Source organism: Euphorbia lathyris, chromosome 3 (assembly GCF_963576675.1).
Source record: "Euphorbia lathyris chromosome 3, ddEupLath1.1, whole genome shotgun sequence".
NCBI lineage: Eukaryota > Viridiplantae > Streptophyta > Magnoliopsida > Malpighiales > Euphorbiaceae > Euphorbia > Euphorbia lathyris.
The window spans coordinates 26,053,920-26,059,152 of NC_088912.1; the positions used below are offsets into that span (position 1 = coordinate 26,053,920).

At 38.3% G+C, this 5,233-nt stretch overlaps 1 pseudogene; it reads right to left on the reverse strand.

Annotated features, from left to right (window-relative positions):
• Positions 1–253: 253 nt before the first annotated feature.
• Positions 254–4,542, reverse strand: LOC136222581 (LEAF RUST 10 DISEASE-RESISTANCE LOCUS RECEPTOR-LIKE PROTEIN KINASE-like 2.1; annotated as a pseudogene).
• Positions 4,543–5,233: the final 691 nt, after the last annotated feature.

A 5,233-nucleotide genomic window follows, 5' to 3' on the forward strand; every position in this document is an offset into this window, starting at 1 on the left:
ATAAAACCCAATTAACAAAGCGTTATTCATTTCATGAATCAAATGGGGAATTGGAAACAAATATTAACAAGAAGAGGCATTGTTCTATGCTAAGCTTCAGGCATGCTCTCTGAGAAGCCAAAAGTGCAATTTATGATTAAGATTATGAATAATTAGATATGATTTAGTATTTAAATATTTGTTTGCATTTTAGAAATGTTAATTGTTGTTATTTATGATTTAATATATTACTTTTCTTCAACGTGTCTCAGGCATGCACATGAGTCTTGTGCCTTGCGCCCCTTCACCTTAGTGCTCCTTGTGCCTTTATAACTATGAGTAGAAAATAAAAGATAACATAGCTATTTGTGGAAACGACTAGCAAATTGAAAGTTAAAGCATAAAATAAATAGAGAAGACACCAGAATTTAACGAGGTTCGGCAAATATTGCCTACGTCCTCGGACACTACTAAATATTATTTCAAATGAGCAAATATTACAATAGAGAAAGCAGGAGATTAGAAATTAGAGGAGGCTAGTTGTGGTGTGACTTAAACCTAAAACTCAAGCCCAAATAAATAGTCTTCCAAACTCCCCCCAAAAAGTTTAGCTTTCCAATGTGGGACTTTGAACAACTAATATACACTTTTTCCTCTTCTTCCCTTTAGACTAACAATATGAGATTCTTAAAAGAGAGCCATTTTTCTACAATCTCCACCTTGGCGATCTTCCAAAAAACCTCGACCAAACTATCTCTTCATCCTTTCCCATATTTAGTAGTGTCTTCAAATTTCAACTTCAAGTAGGGATGACATTAATCAAGTCCAAACAATGTTAAAACTTGATTGATGTTACCACTTTCGTTGCCATATCTGCAGGATTGTCAGCGGTCGGAATCTTCTGAAGTTGTATTTAACCTGCTTTAAGAATTTCTCTTACAAAATGATAACGAATGTCGATATGCTTCGTCCTTGCATGATAGACATGGTTCTTTGCTAAATAAATAACACTTTGACTGTCACAATGCACTTTGACATGCTTATGTCCAACTCCCAGCTCTTTTACCAACCCCTAAAGCTAAATTACCTCCTTAACAGCTTCTGTAACTGCCATGTACTCTGCCTCCGTCGTAGACAAAGCAACTGTCGATCGTAAAATAGACCTCCAACTAACTGGTGCCTTTGCTATGGTAAACAAATAACCAGTAGTTGACCGTCGATTATCCAAATCACTGGCATAGTCCGAATCACAATATCCTACTACGTATTGGCCGACTTTAACATCCCGCTCAAACACCAAACCAACATCCATAGTATGTTGGATATACCGTAGAATCCATTTCACAGCTTGCCAATGTCCTTTACCAGGATTATGCATATACCTACTCACAACTCCAGCTGCTTGTGAAATGTCGGGCCTCGTACACACCATCACATATATCAAGCTACCAACTACATTCGCATATGGAACATTTGACATATGTTCTCGTTTTTCATCACTTTCTGGAGATAGAGTTGCACTAAGTTTGAAATAAGGAGCAAGTGGAGTACTGACTGATTTTGTCTTCTCATCCATACTAAAGTGTCTTAGTACTTGCTTCAGATATTTCTTGTGAGTAGGTATATGCATAATCCTGGTAAAGGACATTGGCAAGCTGTGAAATGGATTCTACGGTATATCCAACATACTATGGATGTTGGTTTGGTGTTTGAGCGGGATGTGAAAGTCAGCCAATACGTAGTAGGATATTGTGATTCGGACTATGCCAGTGATTTGGATAATCGACGGTCAACTACTGGTTATTTGTTTACCATAGCAAAGGCACCAGTTAGTTGGAGGTCTATCTTACACTCGACAGTTGCTTTGTCTACGACGGAGGCAGAGTACATGGCAGTTACAGAAGCTATTAAAGAGTCAATTTGGCTTTAGGAGTTGCTAAAAGAGTTGGGAGTTGGACAGAAGCATGTCAAAGTGCATTGTGACAGTCAAAATGCTATTTATTTAGCAAAGATCCAAGTCTATTATGCAAGGACGAAGCATATCGACGTTCGTTATCATTTTGTAAGGGAAATTCTTGAAGTGGGTCAAATACAGCTTTAGAAGATTCCGACCGCTGACAATCCTGCAGATATGGCAACGAAGGCGGTAACATCAATCAAGTTTCAACATTGTTTGGACTTGATTAATGTCATCACTACTTGAAGTTGAAATTTGAAAACACTACTGAGTATGGGAAAAGATGGAGAGATAGTTTGGTTTGGGTTTCTTGGAAGATTGTTAAGGTGGAGATTGTAGAAAAATGACTCTTTTTCGAGAATCTCATATTGTTAGTCTAAAGGGAAGAAGAGAAAAAGTGTATATTAGTTGTTCAAAGTCCCACGTTGGAAAGTTAGACTTTTTGGGAGAGTTTGGAAGACTATATTTTGGGGCTTGGGTTTTAGGCTTAAGGCACCCCACAACTAGCCTCCTCTAATTTCTAAAGCTTAATTGTTTTCTCCTGCTTTCTCTATTGCAATATTTGCTCATTTGAAATAATAGTTAGTAATGTCTGAGGACGTAGGCAATATTGGTCGAACTTCGTTAAATTCTGGTGTATTCTCTATTTGTTTTATGTTTTGGCTTTCAATTTGCTAGTGGTTCAATAAACATTTGCATCTTACACCCTTGATGTAAACATTGGACTCTACAAGCCACTCCAAGAGAAATTTCAAATAACCTTTGCCAACTCAAGGATGGAGATTCTTCACGATGACAAATGTAACGATTAAGAGATCCATTCACCATAAACTCGTATATAAGAGCATGTTTTGATCCTTCCACACAAAAACCAATTAGATTGACTATATTGGTATGGTGAATCCTCCCAATGGTAGCAACTTCACTGATTAAATCTTGTCCATGAATTTTGGACTTGTCAAGCATTTTGATTGCTGCAATGTGTCTGCTGCGAAGTTTTCCTTTAAAGACAGTACCAAACCCTCCTTCGCCTATTTTTTCCTTGAAACTTCCTGTCATTTTCTTGATGTCTGAGTAAGTGTACCTTATAGGTATCAAATTGTTTTGCATTTGTAAGAAATTCTGAATTGCCTCGTATTCTGATAAATGTCTCTTCCTCCATTTATAGATCAGGAATGCAATTACTATCGGAGTCCCGCATAAAGTTCTTGCAACACAAAAAGCTGCTGCTTGAGCAATACAAGTTAAAGAGCAGGAAACCTTTGTTTCTGAAGTAAATTTCAAGATTCATAATTTGAAGAAACTTACTAAAGTATGTCAATAGTATAATTAGGAGATGCAAGAACCAAAAAATAATTAAAAAATCACTAACTTCGTGTTGACATCCTCGAAACATTGTAATCAACAAGGTGGAGATGACAAGATCTCTCACCTGTAATATGAGAGAATATATCCATCATGCTTGGAGTAACTTCATTCCCCATGTAAAACAGATAAGATTGTTTCCATTAAAGAGTTTTCAAGTGAAGATTTGAGAAATTCCTTAAATCATAAACCAAGTTAAGTAAGTTTCCAATATTATGATGAAACTAAGTCTGATGGATTTTAGTTCCATAAAGAAAGTTACAAACCATAGGTACGGTAGCAGTGAACTCCGAAATATCGAAGGTAGCAGAGCTTTCTGCGACCTGTGACAAGAAATCAATATGTGCATCATAGGATAGCTTTAGATTCAACTCATTCAACACAAGTGAATACAGCTTTATCATAATGACAGAAAAGAAGACAACACGCCACTTCTGCATTGAACATAATCGTTGTTTACATCGAGGAAGCATGATCTGCAGTTTATATTATGCCAAGAAAGCTCAAAACCGTATGCAAGTTCTCTGTGAATTTCAACAAAAGTCATGTTTTTATAATCCGTATCTCCAGGCAACATAGCCATCATCTCAATACTGCACATACTCATCAAATCTGAAGCTTCCATGCCCCCAATATTCACATAAGAATGTCTTTTCAGGTTATTATTGCAGGAAGCAGTATCCACATAAAGAGAAGAGTTCACAGGGTATACACAGTTGATGAAAATGATCAAATTTGACAATCCGGGTTCATACTCGAAGTCTATCCATTTGTATTTGTAGCATGAATATGGATCTTCTATACTGAAGTTATACTCTGTCAAAGGGAACTGAGGAGCGGTGAGGCAATCATGTTCATCAATACCGGCATCCACTAGTCGGATTGTGAAGTTGACATAGTTGATTTCCTAGACATGGTATTTTCCTGAATACAAATACAATACTGTAAAGTTATTCTCACATGATAGAGTATATATTTGATCTCCACATTCTTTGGGATCGGTTTGAAGTCGGAAAGGGTAGCTACGTTGGACTTATGGAGACTAATTTTATATAGGCCCAACTGAAGCGATGGGCCCAACTACAGCGATCCAACTCGCTGCTGAGTTGGACGGGGGTACGGGGGCGGTAGCCCCTATTGGGCCATCGGCCCAAAATTTTTTTTTTGGGCGATTAGGGTTTCAGACGGTTAGGGTTTCAGGTGTATAAATGTAACCTATTTCTCTGTAATTCGTATCTCATTCATTATAGTGAAATATCCTGGCTTGGTAGTGCCCCCAGACGTAGTCATTCTAATCAAGTGGCGAACTGGGTTAACAATTCTTGTGTGTTTGCTTATTTTTCGTTTATCGTAATTTCAATTATTCCTAACAACTGGTATCAGAGCGAGGTTAATTACGATGGGAGACGGAAAAACCCCTGTGGAGAAATTCGATGGTTCGGATTTCGGTTTCTGGAAGATGCAGATCGAGGATTACCTGTACGGTAAAGATCTGTACCAGCCTCTGGGTGAGCAGCCGGAGGATATGTATGATGAAGAGTGGAAGCTGTTGGACAGAAAAGCGATGAGCGTGATTCGCCTGTCGCTGTCCAGAAACGTGGCGCATCACACGGTGAAGGCAAAGACCACGAAGGAGATGTTGGAGATCTTGAGTTCGTTGTACGAGAAGCCTTCGGCGGCAAATAAAGTTCATCTGATGCGGCGGCTGTTTAATCTGCAGATGATAAAGAATGTAGCAGTGGCGGCGCACCTGAATGATTTTAATATGACAATCACTCAATTAAGTTCTATAGATATTGATTTCGACGAAGAGGTATTAGCCCTAATTCTGTTATCTTCTTTACCAGAGAGTTGGAGCGGCACAGTTACTGCCCTAAGTGCTTCAGCAGGGAAAGAAAAACTTAGGTTTGATGATGTCAGAGACTTGATTAT